Source organism: Ambystoma mexicanum, chromosome 5q (genome assembly GCF_040938575.1).
Source record: "Ambystoma mexicanum isolate Mex_15411 chromosome 5q, UKY_AmexF1_1, whole genome shotgun sequence".
NCBI classification, from domain to species: domain Eukaryota; kingdom Metazoa; phylum Chordata; class Amphibia; order Caudata; family Ambystomatidae; genus Ambystoma; species Ambystoma mexicanum.
Genome location: NC_090933.1, coordinates 1,325,522,207 through 1,325,542,376, shown reverse-complemented (window position 1 = coordinate 1,325,542,376; position 20,170 = coordinate 1,325,522,207). Strand labels below are relative to the sequence as shown.

At 46.5% G+C, this 20,170-nt stretch overlaps 1 protein-coding gene across 6 annotated transcripts in view; it reads right to left on the bottom strand.

The window, feature by feature from the left end:
* Nucleotides 1-20,170, bottom strand: part of LOC138498516 (zinc finger protein 615-like) — an 80,800-nt gene that overhangs the window by 53,283 nt on the left and 7,347 nt on the right. For 4 of the 6 annotated variants that reach the window (XM_069622292.1, XM_069622296.1, XM_069622293.1 and 1 more), the window contains exon 2: nucleotides 8,366-8,426. The exons of the other annotated variants lie outside the window; for them this stretch is intronic. The gene's annotated coding sequence lies outside the window, so the exon portion shown is untranslated. The remainder of the gene's footprint in view (nucleotides 1-8,365; nucleotides 8,427-20,170) is intronic. 6 annotated transcript variants of the gene reach the window in all.

The following is a 20,170-nucleotide window of genomic DNA, read 5'->3' as shown; positions in this document are numbered from 1 at the left end:
AGGTGGGCCGCTGGGATGAGCTATGTTGAATGAGCTGTGCTTGTTTTTATTGCATTTGCTTTGGGGGTGAATGCTTGGCTGAGCGAACGTTCCTGGGTGTGGTAGGTTGTGCTGGGCTGAGCTGAGCTAGGGTTTGCTAGCGTGAGCTAGGGTGCCTGGGTGTGGTAGGTTGTGCTGGGGTGAGGTAGGTTGTGCTGGGGTGAGGTAGGTGTGCCTGGCTGAGCTAGGGTTCCTCAGTGTGGTAGGTTGTGCTGGGGTGAGGTAGGTGTGCTGGGGTGAGGTAGGTTTGCTGGGGTGAGCTAGGGTTCCTGGGTGTGGTAGGTTGTGCTGGGCTGAGCTAAGGTTCTTGGGTGTGGTAGGTTGTGCTGGGGTGAGGTAGGTTGTGCTTAGCTGAGCAAACGTTCCTGGGTGTGGTAGGTTGTGCTGGGGTGAGGTAGGTGTGCTGGGGTGAGGTAGGGTGCCTGGGTGTGGTAGGTTGTGCTGGGGTGAGGTAGGTGTGCTTGGCTGAGCTAGGGTTCCTGGGTGTGGTAGGTTGTGATGGGGTGAGGTAGGTTGTGCTGGGGTGAGGTAGGTTGTGCTGGGCAGAGCTAGGGTGCCTGGGTGTGGTAGGGTGTTGTGGTGTGAGGTAGGTGTGCTTGGCTGAGCTGGGGTGCCTGGGTGTGGTAGGTTGTGCTGGGGTGAGGTAGGTGTGCTTGGCTGAGCTGGGGTTCCTGGGTGTGGTAGGTTGTGCTGGGGTGAGGTAGGTGTGCTTGGCTGAGCTGGGGTGCCTGGGTGTGGTAGGTTGTGCTGGGGTGAGGTAGGTGTGCTTGGCTGAGCTAGGGTTCCTGGGTGTGGTAGGTTGTGCTGGGGTGAGGTAGGTTGTGCTGGGGTGAGGTAGGTTGTGCTGGGGTGAGTTAGGGTTCCTGGGTGTGGTAGGTTGTGCTGGGGTGAGGTAGGTTGTGCTGGGGTGAGCTAGGGTTCCAGGGTGTGGTAGGTTGTGCTGGGGTGAATGCTTGGCTGAACTAGGGTTCCTGGGTGTGGTAGGTTGTGCTGGGGTGAATGCTTGGCTGAGCTAGGGTTCCTGGGTGTGGTAGGTTGTGCTGGGGTGAATGCTTGGCTGAGCTAGGGTTCCTGGGTGTGGTAGGTTGTGCTGGGCTGAGCTAAGGTTCTTGGGTGTGGTAGGTTGTGCTGGGGTGAGGTAGGTTGTGCTTGGCTGAGCGAACGTTCCTGGGTGTGGTAGGTTGTGCTGGGGTGAGGTAGGTTTGCTGGGGTGAGGTAGGGTTCCTGGGTGTCGTAGGTTGTGCTGGGGTGAGGTAGGTTTGCTTGGCTGAGCGAACGTTCCTGGGTGTGGTAGGTTGTGCTGGGGTGGGGTAGGTGTGCTGGGGTGAGCTAGGGTTCCTGGGTGTGGTAGGTTGTGCTGGGGTGAGGTAGGTTGTGTTGGGCAGAGCTAGGGTGCCTGGGTGTGGTAGGTTGTGCTGGGGTGAGGTAGGTTGTGCTGGGGTGAGGTAGGTTGTGCTGGGGTGAGGTAGGTTGTGCTGGGCAGAGCTAGGGTGCCTGGGTGTGATAGGTTGTGCTGGGGTGAGGTAGGTGTGCTTGGCTGAGCAGAGGTTCCTGGGTGTGGTAGGTTGTGCTGGGGTGAGGTAGGTTGTGCTGGGGTGAGGTAGGTTGTGCTGGGGTGAGGTAGGTTGTGCTTGGCTGAGCTGAGGTTCCTGGGTGTGGTAGGTTGTGCTGGGGTGAGGTAGGTGTGCTTGTCTGAGCTGGGGTGCCTGGGTGTGGTAGGTTGTGCTGGGGTGAGGTAGGTGTGCTTGGCTGAGCTAGGGTTCCTGGGTGTGGTAGGTTGTGCTGGGGTGTGGTAGGTTGTGCTGGGGTGAGGTCGGTTGTGCTGGGGTGAGCTAGGGTTCCTGGGTGTGGTAGGTTGTGCTGGGGTGAGGTAGGTTGTGCTGGGGTGAGCTAGCGTTTACTTTGGTGCGCAAGGGTGGTTGGGTGCTGGGGTGAGCCGCATGTGTTGCAGTGATGTAGCCGGGCTGGGAGTGATCAGGGTGTCATAGGGTATGGGGTGGGCTAAGGTATGGGAGTGACCTTGGGTGGGTTCTTAGGGTGTGTGTTTTGGTGTGATGCTGCAACCAGCCGGGGGGATTCTAGGTGAGGAAGAGTGGGTAGAGGGTTAGGTGTGATCCTGGGGTAGCAAGTGTGGGTGAGCTATTGAGATGCTTGGGCGGGTGAGCTCTGGGTGGTTGCTGGGGCACGCTGGGTTGGGTGGGTGGTGTGTTACTTTGAGGTGACCTAGCGTGTGTGAGTGGGTTGTTGGAGTGAACTATGGTGTTCTGGGGCGAGTTATGAAAAATGGGTTGTTGTACCTGGATGAGCTAGGGTAGGTGGGTATTGTGCTAGGGTGAGCTAGGGTCCTCAAGTGTATGTGCTATTGTTAGCCTAGGTGGGAGGGGTTCTGGGGTCAGTGAAGTGGTGGGGTGATATTATGTTGGATGAGGCACGCTAATGTGATAAGGTTGGGTGAGCAGGTGACATGGTTGGGTGGGTGCTGTAGATGGGGTGATGTGAGGTAGTGGGGGGTTGGTTTGGTGGAGAGGAGGCAGTGGTTGGGTGGAATTAGGTGTATTAGTGGGGTGATTGTGGGCGGTCTGAGATTTCTGGGTGAGGGTTTAGGGTGAGGTTAGGTCATTGGGAAAGGCTGGGTGGATGAAGTGGGGTGGGGTTGGGTGTGGTGAGCTTTAGGCTGGCATGTGCTAGGGTACATGGATGGAGGAAGGGCAAAGCTGAGGCAGGTAAGTTGTTGACCAGAACTACGATTCCCGAGGGCGTTCAACCTACTAGCGCTTTGAGGTCATATCAATGATATATAGAGTGCTATATAAATGCCAAGTAACATAACATAGGACTGGGGTGTGCTCGGATGGTTGGGATTCACTACTGGGGTGTTCTAGAGTGAGTGGGTTTCAGTGCTAAGCTAAACTAGGCTAGGTGTGTTTCGGGAGTAAGTAGGGTGACAAGACGATCTAAGATGGGGTGCTAGGGTGAAGTAAGTGAGCTGGGGTCAACAAGGGATGGTTGGTGGTTGAGGGGCTAGTGAAAGTTTGGGATTCTGGCTGGGGCTCAGCTGGGTTAATGAGTGGCAGGCCAGGGTATGCTAGGTTGGGTGAGTAAATGGGGTGCTGTTAGGTTTCACGGCCATTTGGAGTGCTGCGGTGAGGTAGGATGAAAGGGTGGGCAGTAGGGTGAACGTATACTGGAGGTCCGGCTACTGGGGTGATAAGTGTGGAAGGATGAGCTGCTGGGGTCATCTAGTGTGGAAGGATGAGCTGCTGGGGTGATCTAAAATGGTTGATGTTGTGCTGGGGCGACCGAGGGTTGCTGGGAGGTATGCTGTGTCAAGCTACGGTGGGAGGCAGTCAGATGGAATGACTATACCGTGCTGGGGATGAGGTAGGATGGGTCGTTTGAGGTGTTCTGAGGTAAGTTTTGTTGGGTGTGCAGGTTGGTGTGTTGAGCCAAACCAGGGTGGGTAGCATGCTGGGACGACACGGCGTGGGTGTGTTTGTGTGAGGTAAGGTGAATGGGTGGAGGGCTGTTATGGAATGAGTTAGGGTCTGTGCATGTTGGGTAAAGTGGTGCGGTAAGGATGTGTGGTATGAGGTAAGAGAGTTTAGCTTTGGTGAGTGGATGGAGTGGGCAAGGTGGTGGGTTAAGGATGGCTGGTGTGATGTTGGTGAGGTGGTGAGGAAGCAGGCTGAGGTAGCGTGGGTAGGTTATGTGAGTGGTGTGGGGAGGTTGGGTGGCGTGAGCTGTTGTGCTGCGGTGAGTTAGGGTTGTGGTGGCTGGCAAGAGTGGTTCTGTCATTATGGTGGGGAGTGTGGACGGTGCGAACTATTGGGAATAACCTTCCCTTATAGGTAGGACTTGCCTATAGATGGCAGCAAGGCAGGGGAGCAAGGCGAACGCCATGCGGTTGTCTAAATCTAAGTTTCAAATGGAATGTATTTGGCAGTGTGTTTAATTTTATTGATGAAAACTAACAAGGAGAATGGAGCGGTCATCATTCTGGCTAATGTGGAACTAGGCAAAGGAAGTGCTGCATTGGTTTCAGGTATGTAGCACCCAGGGTTATAGCGAATGGAGCGGTCCTCATGCGGGCTAATGTGGAACTAGGTGATGGAAGTGCTGCGTTGGTTTCAGGTATGCAGCTCCCAGGGTTATAGCGAATGGGGCAGTCCTCGTGCCGGCTCTAGTGGAACTACTCACCTTCAAGCGAACAGGTTACGCAGCACTGCATGGCCGTCTCTGGACTCCTCCCTGGAATCCCTGTCAACGCAGTAGAGTTTTGTGAAGGTGTGTCGCTCTCCACGTAGCAGCCCTGCAAATGTCCAGCAGGGGCACACCAGATAGAAAGACCATCGTCACAGCTATCACTCTGGTAGAATGGGCTCTCGGACGGCCAGGCAGATGTCGGTTTGTCAACCGGCAGCAATGAGTGATGCAGCCGGAGAGCCACCTGGAAATGGAAGCCTTGGACAGGGCCTTCCCATGGTTCACATCTGGGACACCAAAAATGTTAATTCCACAGGAAATACCCTTGTCAGAGGCCCAATGTTTGATTCATCTGGTTCTGTGTAGGATAAGAAACACCTTCCAGGCACACACAGTCACCATGGAAAAATTGGTGAACGAGAAAACATGCACCAGCCAGGAGTGGTCTGCACCAAAGAACCGTTTTTCATTATAAAAGGGACGAGATATGCAGACAACAATTGGCATGATGAAATAATCGAATGCAAAGCGGAGGGGCTCCGAGGTCTGCCAGACGACACGTACAAATGGATAAAAGAAACGTGTGCCCCCCATCTGGTCACAACACATCGCCAAACTAACATGGGTCACAGCACTGGAGAAACCCATAAAAATTCAAAAAGAAACACTGCACGAACTTTGTTTCCATGGGGAAGGGAGGGTGAACACGGGAGATGTAAAAGGATGCAATAAGACAGTAATAATACCAGAAATGAGAAAAGGCACTGCAGCACTGATGGACACATACTGGATCTGTGGCAAACAAGCTTACCTGCATCTCCCTGCATCATGGAAGGGCACTTGTGCCCTCGCCACCCTCCACACAGCACTAATGGTGATACCAGAAAGCAACATTCAGCATACAACAGGACCTTCGGCTGGCAGTTCGGCAGCAGGGCAATCGGCTGAACCATCAACAGCGCCCGAACAGACAATTATAGAGCCCCCAGCATACAAACTATTGTCAGAGGACACATTGAAAACCAAGCTATCACGTAGCAAAAGGTCGTCCAATTATATCTCATCCGAATCATCAAAACTCCTTGCTGAAATCGTGCAGCGGTACAAGCTTTTCTCATCTGCAGAGACATTTTTTGCATCACTCTTAGCACCAGGCCTCCAGGCACGAACAAACGCCAAGTGGTTGCAGATCGTGCGCTGGGAGCTCATCCAATTGGCCAACGACACTGAAGAAGGATTCAATGTCAAAAAGAGAGCTCCGTGCACTACGCCTGATGACAATGCAAACCAGATATGTCTTAGACCTCCTCACGGCGATGGACTGAGGTGTTTGCAAAACAATTGGGGGGACCTGCTGCGCATTTGTGCCAACTGCAGATGCTGATAACGGGACACTTTCACACGTGATAACGGCAGTGCACAAGATAGGAGAAAGAATGAGAACCGAAAGTGGAGCGGACGACAGCACATGGTTCGACAATATGTTCAGTTGGATACCATCATGGGTGAACGTGGCAGCGAAAATACTCATTCCATCATTGTCTTTTTGCTCCTAATATTCTGTGTGTGCCAACTGGGACTACGATGCTGTGAAAAATAACATGCCTAGCTCAGCAATGATAACAGTGGGCCGACAGACAACGGTAGCTACTATGACAGATGCACAAGTACAAACTGGAGAATACACCACACCGCAATACAGAATGACTGCCCTCTACAGGCAGTATGGGGACAGGGTTGACAATTTACATCACACTACCATTAAAGAGCCAAAGGAATTGCAATGGTATAAAGAAGTATGGATAGATTTGGATGGGGATGGTGGGATATACTTAATGGGCACCCAGAGGAATATGCAAGAGGAGGTAATAGCTTGAGAAGTGTGTGCAGAGCATGGTTGCCAATAAGGCACCCCCCAGCTTGGGATGAGGCTGTTGCTGAAGCCGAGTACTACCGAAGGGAGAATGAAAAGAACAAGGTAAAATGATTTGTTACTTTAGAGGCAACGAAAGGTGGGAATGTATGGAACCGAGGCCCCTCTCATCGTACACTCCTCAGTACAAGGTTTGGACCACGTGCCTCCAGTAGTGGGTTCGCCCCTTGCCTTTATGTAATGTTAACCACGGTTGACAGCTGCATAGATGGGACCACTGAGAGGAAAGGGGCATCCATCTTTTGTCATCTTTATTATACTCTGACAGATACCATATGGACAGTCACCCTTCACCCCTATCCTTAAGAAAGCCACCACAACAGCTAACTCCAATCAACCGATAAAGTTGGCCGAAACACTACAGTGTCGATCTGTGACAACGCCTTGTCTCATTTTTCTGTTTGTACATATTGTTGTGTGTTTTTTTTTTTTCAAAACCCATGGACCACTAGTAGTCCTGGGTAGCACTTACTCGTGTTTGTATTGAAATGTCCATTTGTTCGCTAGAGAATGTGCACTAATACGAGGAAAATAACCTCAATATTGAAGAGGTTGGTACTCAGAAGTACCCCCCATTGATAAAGTGCAAAACCTGTCTGTTCACTGTCTTATCAGTATGCTATTCTTTTGAGATTAAATAAATGAATCCAAAGTCTTGCTGTTTTGATCTCCCACCCTGATTTTTTTTCATTATTACGGTTTACCTATATATGCTGCCCACTTTCATGTAATTTACTACATCAAGATTTTACAGTGAGGCAAGTGTGGGTATGAGCAAGAGATTATTTCTGAAAACCCCCGCAGGTGGTACCATAACACAAACGTCAGGTTACTCTGGCCTAAAACCACGACCCTTAATGCTATATTTCACATAAAGGCTTTGTCACATCAGTGATTGAGGCCTTAAAGGATGAGGTCCATCCCGCACCCCTCCTGCCAGGATGGTGCGATATCAGGATTTTAGATCCCTCACATAGCACGTCATGCAGAACTCGGCACGTGTCATGACTGAATCATGCTACTGTTTGGAACAGTATCTGAAGGGTGTGAGCTGCGAGGACTTGATTAATTCCTAGGCCCAGTTGATGGGAGCCACATCTTGGAGCTTCACTCCCAGGTCAATTTGTGGGAGAGTGCTTCAAAGTGGGTCATCAGGAATGCACACGGGACACTAGCCAACAGGGGATCCCAACACCCAACAATGCCAGTTGGTCATTTTATCTCACAACTGGCGACAAGAAGTTAATAAATAAGAGATGCAGATGATTTCAGGAGCCTGCAATACTCGGATCACCCGACTTGCTAACAGTTAACAAACGTGTGCAAGTGACTCCCCTTCCTTCACAATCACGATGGCGACCATTTAATTCACCTCATGTTGTAACTGCTCTAGCGGGTGGGCAGGCAAGGGGAGTGTGTGTCTGTGATACTTCCACACTCCATACATCCTTTCCATTGACTCTACCACATGCCCTCAATACCCCTCCAGAACGCTCACTCACTCACTCACTCACTCATTCATTCATTCATTCATTCATTCCTAGAAACAAAACAACACCCACCAAAGTGCAGATCTGGTGTTCTGTTTCATTCAGTCCCTCCCGATTAAGGCTTTACCATCAATCCCTTGTTCCCCGGGTGATCAGAACAACAAACACTAGGTGTAGCTACAAATGGGCCTATTTAATTCACTTTTAAAACTCACTGCTCCACACCCTATTGAAAAGTGCTGAGATCCACCATACAGGTCCAATAGCGAATTACCAATTGAGTTTAATAGGATGGCACAGAGGAAAGGATTAACATAACATACTATGTGTATTTGTAGAATGTACCCAGCTCCCCCACACACACTGATGTATTTTGGTGCCCTAGACAGAAGGTAACAGATGTTCATTGTTACAAAACTCAGAGGCTCATTCTGTCAATCTTGGATGGAGGGCTGGGTGGACCCACAGGAGTGACTATGAGATCACATAACCATGGATCCTACCAGAGAATGCACTAGTCCACTGGGCCACAGACCTGGTCCCTAAACCTGCATCTGGACACCACTTCCAGGAAGAGGCAGGAATGGAGATAAGATAGGAGAGAAGGAGACATGAAGGGTACAGGAACGCAGGGTGGGAGACCGGCTATCTCAGAAGCATAGAACAACCTGTGCAGACAAAAACTACAGCCGTTATTTACCTTTTGGTGCCTGTGCTCCTTACGTTCTGCAGAGTAGGATGATGCAATATTGTGTTTAGATCTAGAAATGGAAGACATTATTACGTTATTATACTACAAACGCAAGACATCCTATAACGATATATAATTGAAACATCCAAAGAGGAGCTTCTGTTCTCTCCCTGCCCAGGAATGCACCGTCCATCACATACACAGAAGACAGGACTGGAGGTTTATGAAGAACAAGCAGAGACAATGTAAATAACACTTGGCCAAAACAGATGATCACTTTCTCACTAAAAGAGGAGTGAATAGTCGCTGGTCTCTCACCCACAGCAAATGATTCCCCAAAGATTCCTTAAGACATATTTCACATTTAAAAACGTAGCATTTGAGGTCCCAGGGAGATTAAGAGGAGCCCATCCACCCAGGACAGTTACTAGTCCAGGGCGAAACACTACCATGCGCCCCCTGTGCTCGGCATGCGCGCCACTCCCCAACTACACCCCACAGTTAAGTAACTCCTACCCAATATCAATAAATCACTGCTATTCAAATGAAACAGGTTTTATTACATTGCGAGTCAAGAACTTCGCAAAAACGCAAAATGCTAGCATGGGAGTTTACAGTCCAAGTGCGCCACTTTGATGAGTTGCTTCACTGTGCAACTAGTAGTTTTTAACATTGTTGCTGAATAAATATCCTTTCAATTGCACACAATTTGCATTGCATCTGATCAACAACCCCCCCTCCCCACTTATTGGTACTATAAGCCTGCCACAATGTATTTTGCAACTATGGTCCACTTGTATATTGATATTTTATTTGTATCGCACTCGTACACAAGTGTTCCAGAGCGTGACAAGGGAGAACAAAAACACCACCACTCATCATCCTATGTACATCCTTAAATGTATCTTCGCTGCCTTCACCACCGCTTGTAACCCGTCCGATCGACTGACACTCAGCCATCATATTAATAGTTGCGATAATAAAACACAACAAATCCGCCATTCTGATAGTGACACCCCCTCCAATCACCCTCTCAACCGCCAAAGACTGAACCTCCCCACCTCCAGTCGCTTGACCACTACCTACCACAACCACCTGCTCGCCCGCACCTTCTGAACTGCTGCAGCTGATGTTATGACTCACCTTAGTGCTCACAACCTTACAGGCCTCCACCTGTTTAACACACCCCCTAATTACAACGATTTGGTGTACATACAGAGACAATCCTTAATATCATGGGGACCACCACACCTTCTCTCCGTCCTACAAGATCGCACCACGTGACCATACTCCTGACACTTATAGCATCGAAGGGGGGGGGGGGGGTGTGGACATAAGGCTTCACCCGAAACCGCAAAAACACATGCACCCCCACCCCCTGCAGACCCCAGAGTCCCCTTGCCTCCCAATGCATCACCCCCCAAGGAGCAGGCCTTACGCCATCTTGCACCCCCAGGAACCCCTGCAGACCCCAGGGTCCCCTTGCCTCCCAAGCTCAGGCCTTACGCCATCTTGCACCCCCACCACCAGGAACCCCTGCAGAGCCCAGGATACCCTTGCCTCCCAATGCATCACCCCCCCCCCCCCCCAAGGAGCAGGCCTTACACCATCTTGCACCCCCAGGAACCCCTGCAGACCCCAGCACACCCTTGCCACCCATGCATCACCCTCCCAGGCGCAGGAGTCATGCCACCTTACACCCCCATCTCCAGTAGCCCCTGCAGATCCGACCACAGAGTACCCTTGCCTCCCAATGCATCACCCTCCCAGGTGCAGGCCTTGGGCCATCTTGCACCCCCAGGAACCCCTGCAGACCCCAGGGAACCCTTGCCTCCCAATGCATCACCCTCCCAGGAGCAGGCCTTAGGCCATCTTGCATCCCCACCCCCAGCAGCCCCAAGGGTCCCCTTGCCTCCCAATCCCCCACCCTGCACAAGTGCAGGCCTTAGGCCATCTTGCACCACCAGGAACCCCTGCAGAGCCCAGGATACCCTTGCCTCCCAATGCATCACCCCCCCCCCCAAGGAGCAGGCCTTACCCCATCTTGCACCCCCAGGAACCCCTGCGGACCCTTGCCCCCTCAATCCCCCACCCTTCACAAGCGCAGGCTTTAGGCCATCTTGCACCCCCCACCACCAGGAACCCCTGCAGAGCCAAGGATACCCTTGCCTCCCAACGCACCACCGTCCCAGGCACAGGCCTTCTGCCATCTTGCACCCCCAACACCAGAAACCCCTGCAGACCCCAGGGTACCATTGCCTCCCAATGCATCACCCTCCCAGGCTCAGGCCTTACACAATCTTACACCCCCACCACTAGGAACCTGTGCAGACCCCAGGGTACCCTTTCCCCGCAATGCATTACCCTCCCAGGCTCAGGCCATCTTGCACCCACACCCCCAGGAACCCCTGCAGACCCCAGGGCAGGGTACCATTGCCTCCCAATTCATCACCCTCCCAGGCGCAGGCCTTAGGCCATCTTGCATCCCCACCCCCAGCAGCCCCCAGGGACCCCTTGCCTCCCAATGCATCACCTCACCCAGGCGCAGGCCATCTTGCACCCCCGGGAACCCCAGCAGACCCAAGGGTACCCTTGCCTCCCAATCCCCCATCCTTCACAAGAGCAGGTCTTAGGCCATCTTGCACCCCTAGGAACCCCTGCAGACCCCAGGGTCGCCTTGCCTCCCAATGCATCACCTCACCCAGGTGCAGGCCATCTTGCACACCCACCCCAGGAACCCCTGCAGACCCCGGGGTACCCTTGCCACCCATGCACCACCCTCCCAGGCCTTACCCCATCTTGCAGCCCCATGAACCCCTGCAGAGCCCAAGGTCCCCTCGCCTCACAATGCATTACCCTCCCAGGAGCAGGCCTTACCCCGTCTTGCACCCCAGGAACCCCTGCAGACACCAGGGTACCCTTGCCTCCCAATGCATCACCCTCCCAGGCTCAGGCCGTACACCATCTTGCACCCCCACCAAACCCCTGCAAACCCCAGGGTACACTTGCCACCCAATGCATCACCCTCCCAGGCACAGGCCTTATGCCATCTTGCACTCTGTAGTATAATTTATTGTGTCTTGGAGTACAACGCCACTGAATGTGATAACATTATTGCCAGCAATAATGTGGTACACATTTAGCCAGCCCTATGTTGCTAGCATAACATATGGGTATGCAAATGGAGACATGCTGCAGATTTAAAAGTACACCAGAATATATTTTTCTTCTTCTCTTTATCTTACTTGAAATGCCTCACTCACAGGAGACTGACTATATTAGCTGTCTAATTGACTGACTTAAATAACAAATACTAATAGCAATACTAACTCAATAACATAATGTAATCTCTATGTGGAAAAGAGGCAGAAAGACATGCTCTGAGATTCATTTTAAACATGCATTTTTTTTTTCTCTGTTCACTGCGTTAGCTGGAGGCAAAATCTGCATGCCAGGAAATGAGTTCAGATACAGTTTCTTACTGTAAAAAGTGAACTATTGTGGAAGGAAGGAGGATACAGTCTTTTGAATTTGATTGGTGCAGAGTGTCTGCAGTGATTCCACGTAGGCATAGGGGGATGCAACAGAGTTCTGCTGGACAAAGTCGGACAGAACTAAGGCTGAGCTGCTGAGACGGAGGATCCGAGACTGGGCTGTGAGGCAGGTCCAGTCTCACTTGCCACCGGCTTGAGAATTCCATGTTCACGCTGTGCACTTCAAGCTTTCAAGATTACGAGGACAACCCTGGGCCCATTCCTCGGAGGCGAGCGCAGAAAGGTTGCGTGTGGGAGAACTACAGATAGCTGCTAAATATCCAAGTGGAGTGAGGTTATTGCGTGCTGTACGAATGACCTTCAATAAATATCAGGAAGGAAGAGTAGCTGAAGGGAATCCCTGTGTTTAATTGCCACGTTATAATGTTGCAAAGTGAATGTTGTTCCGTCGCTGTAATTTTTTCCTTCTTATTGTTACAAATAATGTGGGGTGAATTTCGTTTTATTGCTGCATTTGTTTTCTCTTCTGTTTGTTACAGATAAGGTGGCAGCCAGAAGCTTAAGGTGCTATTTTGAAATGTAATTGTTTATAATACAAGTATAATGTACACGAACTGTGTAGAGTGTTTTTGTCTTTTTCTTTGGTGCATCTAGAGTAATATTTCGGGAGAAGAGGACAATTTTTAGGCAATACATGTGTCATGTTTCCCATACAGATGGGAGTAATATCATTAGCAATGAAAAATAGCTGTGTGCGTGTTTCCACTCATTTTGGTGTCTGAGTGGAATCTAATACAATAGATATCGCTGGGCGTACATGAAACAGCAAAGAGGCCTATGGAAACATAGTTCATTAATGTAAATAAATTAGTGATAATACCACAGGTTATTGAGAATGCTATATGTGAAATGGTGGTATTTCTGAATGTAGGTCCGAGGCCTCTAGAGATCACACGAACAGTCTAAGCAAAAGAAGAGGTTTTGTATGTTGGGCCACAAATAAAAACGGAAAAATTATGCTCACCAAAATACCACCAACAATAATGTATACCACCAACTGATCCCATATAATGTAATAAGGAATGGTCACTGAAAGGAAATAAGGCCAAACCCAATCTAAATGCAAGGAGTAGCCATCGCCAAATTATCATAGACCCCAAATCTACACAAAGCACCCAACATATTTATGGTGCGTTGCAGGCCGGGAATGTGATCATAGAGCACCTGCTGGGCATGGCAAGTGTGTCTCACACTACCATTTGTACATTACAGGGAACCCATTTCATAATAGCAGCATGTCACTAAAAAACAAGTTTCAGAATGTCTCAAATAGAAGCCACATTCTCAGAACTAGTGCAATATTTAGAGGCGAAGTTATATGCATATGGGACATGGTCGTCAAATAATGCCAGAGAATGGCACGACAGCATTTATGGTGAAGTGCAGAAAGAACCACTAGACAACATTTTTGCATAAGGCAGCATAATTCAGGTCGGTCTTCTGAGATTATTAAATGCAGCTGATAAACATGCAGAGAAAGATTGTCTGATACGGCTATGTGCCAAGACATGGTTTATTTTGAATAGGTTTTTTTTATTTTACTAAATAGATTTTATCCCTCTCTCGCTCCGAGTAAATGACCTAGTCATCATTTGGCCTTGACTTCCAGGTAGTGCGTTTTGAAACTGAGAAGCGGAAGCCATTTTTTTCCACCACTTTGAAATCAACTTGTAATCTCCTAAATATTTCCGGAAGGATAAAAATCACAAGGTTAGCAACTTTGATTCTATTTCTCTTTAGCCTAATATTCTGCACATTAGGATTCATATAGACTCCAGATAGTGGACCTTTGTAAATAGACCCACTTCTTATGAAAATGTTTTGGCAAATAAAACACTGGCTTAAATGTATTGAAACAAAACTGTCACCATCTAGACTAATCTTTCACATTAGGAATGCACTATAAAGATTATGCTAAATGTCTAAACCAGAGGACAGTGCCTCTTGTAATGCAAAAATTAGGTAATTATGGATGTCTGTTATAAATGCACTTTGTTTAAACTTCTGTTGACTGAATACTAATGTAAATGTAAATATAATTTTTTCTTAGAAATCACCTATTGCCCCTGATAAAGAGTGTGAAGCACTCGAAACGCGTTGGGCCCCTCTTGACTACCACATCATGAATATGAATAAAAAGAAGATGGTTTCTTGTGACCTAAATTTGTTTGAATGAGCATTTTTTCAAGATTATTCGTTTTCTAAAGCATATGTAATTAATTTAACGACAATTTATACACCATTATTTATTGGTCTGGTTTTCTAGACAAAGGATAGTGTGCAGGGGACGCGAGTTCCTGACTAGGGAACCTATTTTGCATTTGTTGCACATAACGCAACCTAGGTGTCAAGGTTGCATCCTTCTCCCCTGCACCTTAAATACATCCTCAATCACACTAAGGCATTTTCTCTACATCATTATATTGAATAATCAACCAAGGGTGAGCTTTTGGTGTCTGCTGCTCTTTTCACATTATTTTGAATAGATCCCTGCAAATGCAAGAAAGTGATACTAAGCTGGTGAACAGGTTAAAAGCCGACCTAGATGGGGCAAGTAAAAAGGAAGAAATGTTAAGAGCAGAATTAGAAGGGTGTATAAAAGACATCCAGTATGCAGAGATTTTGACATTCAATTGTCCAAAAGCAAGAAACAGTTTGAGGACAGTGAACAAGAATTGGTACATTTAAAAGGCATTGGTGGACCACATTAGACAAGATAAAGATGAGACTTTCAGAAATGCAGATTTTACAAAAAGAAAATTATGAAAAAGAAAGTGATCTCCAAAATGCAGAACAGGAAGTGGTTAAAATGTTTCAAGAAAGAGAAATAAAGAATGTAATGAATGCCAAAGGCAAATGTGCGACATGCAGGAGGCGATTAATAAAATGAGTGATGAAAACAACTATTTGCAAAATGAGGCAGACAGGCTCCTTAAGAAGTTTAAGGATTTGGAACAGCAAATATGCAGTTCCAGGTCCCAGGATAGACAGCAGGGCACCACATTCAATGGAGTTGAGGTGAATTCTATTTCTACCCAAAGAGCTAGTGCCCCAATGATTGAGCCGGTGACTGAACTTGGTTACAGTGCCCTTGGGGGATTCGACACACCCATTGGGGGCCGCCACCAATCCCATACACCTGGAACCATGGTTGAATCACCAATAGCGCAATTCCACGCATTGCAACAAGTAGCCCCATAAAGATAATGAAATCCATCAAAGCCCTGATCAAACCATTTAAAAAGGGAGGGGAATGCTGCATAGAGGATCACTTAGAGGCAGTGCATGACATATTTAAAGCACTCCCGATACCCAAAGAACAATATAGACAGTATTTTCATTTAACTCTGGATGCTCCCACAGCCAATATCATGAGGGGATTGAATGGAGCAGAATATGACATGGGCAGAGTTTGAAAAAGAGATTAGGCGTCATTTTTCTCCTTTCCAGTCATTGCAGGAGGGAAAGAAAGTTGCTTACACAATCACTGCTGGACCTGATACATGACATCCCCTCGCCAGTTTTTACAAGACTTAAAAAGAGCATTTTCTCGCTTTGATGTATCTTTTGACCCCAATTCAAAAGAATTTTAAACTGCCTACTTCTATGGGCTACAGAAAGACATATCACAGCTGGTCCGTGAATTTGACCGTGATAAGCCTCTTGAGTGGTTTGTTCACCAAAGCACAAAACTATATGAGGTACTCTATTGTCAGGGTAGAGAAAATGATAAAATGAAAGAGACTAGACCAAAATCTAAAAAATCCTCAGCAACAGTAATGGAGATCAGGTCAGCCAAAATGTCCCTTAAGTCTGCTCAAAGTCCAGGTAAAAACAATATGGCACCTGAACAAAGGGGTAATGAACAGATTGAAACATTGGTGCAGGGAGTGACAATCACATGATCCTAGTAATAGGGATAACTACATTAGCCCTAGGTACTTTGGAGACAAGCCTCGAGCAGGATATCAGCCTAATGGGTCAGGTATGAACAATAATCAGAGACAAAGTCAAGATCAAAGAAATAATGGTCCCTACCAGACATTGGGGACACAAAGTAGATTTGATCCCAACACCATGATATATGGTAATCAGGATAAATCCCGATTTACTGGAAATGGGAATCAGCATAGAGGACAATACTCACAAAATGAGACAGGACATGAGGCAGAATATGAATTATACTCCTCCACGTCAATACAACGAGTCACCACCACCAGGGGACTACAACCAAAGGATGGGTGCACCCCGCTCCCCTCCACATATGAATCAAGAGTTCAGGAACAATCCCAATAGAAATGATTCCCCTGATAGGTATCAGAATAGATCCAATCAGAGGGAAAACCACCAATATCGATCTAGGCCACAGAGAGGATTCTAGAGAGATGGAAAGATTCCAGTGTCTCGAAAGCCAAGTGAAAATGTTAGCTAAGCAAATAGGAAAGCTCTGTACAGCACAAAAACAGTCATCAAAGGAGGGGGCAGCAGGCCATAGCAATGATCTGATGGTTTCTGAAAAGTGACTAAGTACTTATGATACCTGCAGTGCCAAGAAAACAGATTGCTCGGATGTGATTTTCCATAATGACTGAGATCTATAAGGATTCAAAAATAAAGATACCAGTAAATGAACATGTGACAGAAAGTGCAAAGAATTCAAAAAGAGAAGTTCGGTTTAACCTAGAGAAAAGTGAAACATTGGAGATTTGTATAAATGAAACAGGAACACCTAAAATTCCAAAAGAACAAAGAGACAGATTTAAGAAAGATGACTCATGTATGGGGAATACCAGTGAACAGGGAGTAAGTGGGGATGCTATAACTCCTTCCCTGGGCAATCAGAGCAATAACCAAACAGGCAGAAAAAAGAAATACTCAAAAGGAGGGTACAGGTCAATCACCCGAAGAATTCTTTGAGCCATATATTTTTGAAGTAAATGGACTGGCACCATACCAAATAATTACAAATGCAGAGTTAAACAATGACAAATTGCCAAGTGATCTTGTTACACATGTTCAGTTGGAGGATTGTAATGTGGCCTCTGATGATACCTGGATGGATGGGCGAACGGTGGCCACACTCCAAACAACCTCTGAACATGGAGAAATGAATAAAGTCTCTCACACAGAAATGGGCAAAAAGGAGGGAAAAATGTCTTTCCATTTACCAATGTGCTTAGCCAAAAGTGAAAAAGGCCTGAGAAAGGTGAGCCCTGAAATCAGTAAGAATTCACAGTTCATGTGTGTTAGAGGCAGTTGAAGACGGGTATTATGCTCCCATCACTGTAGAAGAAAAATGCAATGCATTTGCAATGATTGACACTGGTGCACAGGCCACAATTATGTCTAAAGAATTGGTAAAGAGCATCAATGAAGGGAGATATCCCACAGAATCTTATCACAGTGAAGGAAAATCAAGGTCCAGTGCATAACTTTAATGGGGAGGAGGTGCCCATTATAGGTGTCACCGAGGTTGACATAAAGATAGGAAAGCACAGAATGAAACAAGAGGTATTGATCACGTCTATTTGTGAAATTCCATTTCTGATGGGAACAGATTGCCTGAAAAGATTGTCTCCGCTCATAGATGGGGTGAATGGAGTACTGTGTTCCTTAACTAAAAAACCATTGAGACCTAAGAAACTAAAATCACAAAACAGCAATAAATGAATGCCACACCATTGTCAAAACAAATGATGCAGTAGAGGTATATCTCCAGAATAGCTGTATACATAGCGTCACTGTTATCTTGATGTGTCAAGATAAAATGAAGAGTGAAAATGAGAAACAATCCGTACAAATACATTTAGACCCACAGAAAAAATGGCAAACTGCCATAGATGAGCACACATTACGTTTTTATTTAAAAAGAGAAGACATGCAAACAGAATACTGCTTTTACAACAGGCACAGAAAAACACATTACTACCCTTGCTGAAATACATATGGAAGATGAGCAACCATGGGTTCACGTTGGTATAAATGACCATTCCAGAGTAATAAAAGCCACCTTAGCGCTGGAACAGGAAAGAAGTTTAATTAATGAGAAAGTATTGCAGAAAATAATGGAGGGAGGAGATCCCAAAATTTAGAATTAAAAACCAATATGTCTCTGGTTTGGACAATCCAGACTTTGAAAATCGAATTGCAGGCAGGTGCATGCTGAAAATGAGTATTGGGCAGAAAACAATTTACCATAATGTGTGGATAGTGAGTGGGACACAAAATGACTTTTACATGTGCAATGATATCATGCACAGAATGTGTATGGAGTTAGATTTCCTTAACCAAAAAATATGGTCATGCCTAGGTGGGTCTGCACCTGAGCTTATCATTGCGCACAACTGGTCCACAGGTGAGAACGGATACTATTATTCCTGCAATCACCAAGCAGGTTGCAATAAGACTAAAGTGTAAAAATGGGCAGCAAATGAAAGATTGATGCATTTGTGTGTTTGAATGAATCCATAAAACAGCAAGGCTATGAATACATTCTATTGATAGATGTTGGTGAAGGGTCTCTACAAATTATGGTGAATAATAAAGGGTGTCAAGATATTCATTTAGAGGAAAATACTTCATTAGGAATGGCCATACAAAAATCACATTATACTGCAGCTTTCAATAACATGGTAATTGGAAATATCCCTGAAAGGTATGTAGATGCAGGGGGTGTGTTGCCAGAATACCTGGATTCTCAGCCCAAAGGGATTTTTAAAATTCATTCCGTGTACCCTTATGATTCAAATGAGACAGTGCGTTGTCATCAAAAGGATTATATAACATTTGAGTGAAAATGAAACAGAAAATCAGTCCATTGAAGTGGAAGCTGATATGCCAAAATATTTTAAAGTGGCAGCTTTACAGAGAGACACAGCCACACAGTTAGAAGAAAGCACAGAGAGAAAGCACAGATTCCTTTACTGGAAGATTTTCAAAAATGGTAGAGGAGCAGATTTTGTTAGCAGATGCGTGCGATAGCGATGAAGATAAAAATGAATTGAGAAAAATATTTATGGAGTTTAAAGATGTCTTTGCCAAAGATGCTTATGATTGCGGCCTAATTTACATGTTGCCACATTACCGGAAGGGTGTAGTAGAAGCCCAGTATTTGTGCGCCAGTGTAGATTGCCACTGGCATGTTTGGAGTCACTAGCGGAAATAACTAAAAATGTGGAGTCTCGGGGAATTCTCAGGCCTATTCATAGCACATCCAACACACCTATTTTAGGTGTGTTAAAGCCAAATGGTCAATGGCGCCTGTGTGCAGATTTGAGAGAATTTAATAAGAGTGTGGCAGTGGCATTCATTGATCAAGGCCTGGCTCAAGTGCATGGCTCAAAAGAGTTTACTATATTAGATCTCACATCTGGATATTGGTGTGTGCCACTGGCAGAGGAGATTCAGAATTTATTTTCATTTGATAAGACCCAATACACATGGGTTAGAACTCCATTCTGGTATGTCAATAGTGGAGTGAATTTGGAATATTTTTGAGAAATGCCATGCCTGATGCAGCGGAAAGAGGAACCATAGTTTATGTGGATGATGTCCTGATAAAAAAATGAAAGCTTGAAAAAGCCATTTTGATGAAATAAGACATGTTCTTGGCCAATTGCAAAAAGCAGGCGCCATTACAAAAAGCACAATGGTGCAAGAAAAAGGTGAATTTTCTAGGCCATGAAGTGACTGAACATGGATTAAACCCACAAAAGAAGAAAGTAGAGGCCATACAAAAAATAAAAAAGATCCTAAAAGTGTGAAAGGGTTAAAGAGTTTTAGGAATGACGGGCTATAACAAATTTCATTGAAAATTATGCTGAAATTACTCAACCATTGACTAAACTACTGAAGCTGAATACACCTTGGAAGTGGGAAAAAGAGCAGTCTGATGCAGTTGCTAAATTAAAAGGAATGTCTTGTAATGTTTAGCATACCCCATAAAGGATAGGGATTTCTTTATAGAAATAGGTTTTTCTGAACATTGTATGTCAGCAGTTTTATCACAAAAATATGATTGGAATCACAAAACCATTGCTTATGAAAGTAAGGCGTTTTCTCAAGTTGAAATTAAATTCAGTGACTGTGAAAAGGCACTTTTGACCACTGTGTGGGCGCTACAGCATTTCCGCCCCATTGTTCAGGGAGAAAAGGTGATTATTGAGACGAATCATCAACCTTTGCAATTTTTAGAGAGTAAAAGAATCAGGTCAGGTAACCTAGCACAGTCCAGAATCACTTCATGGACGCTAGCATTACA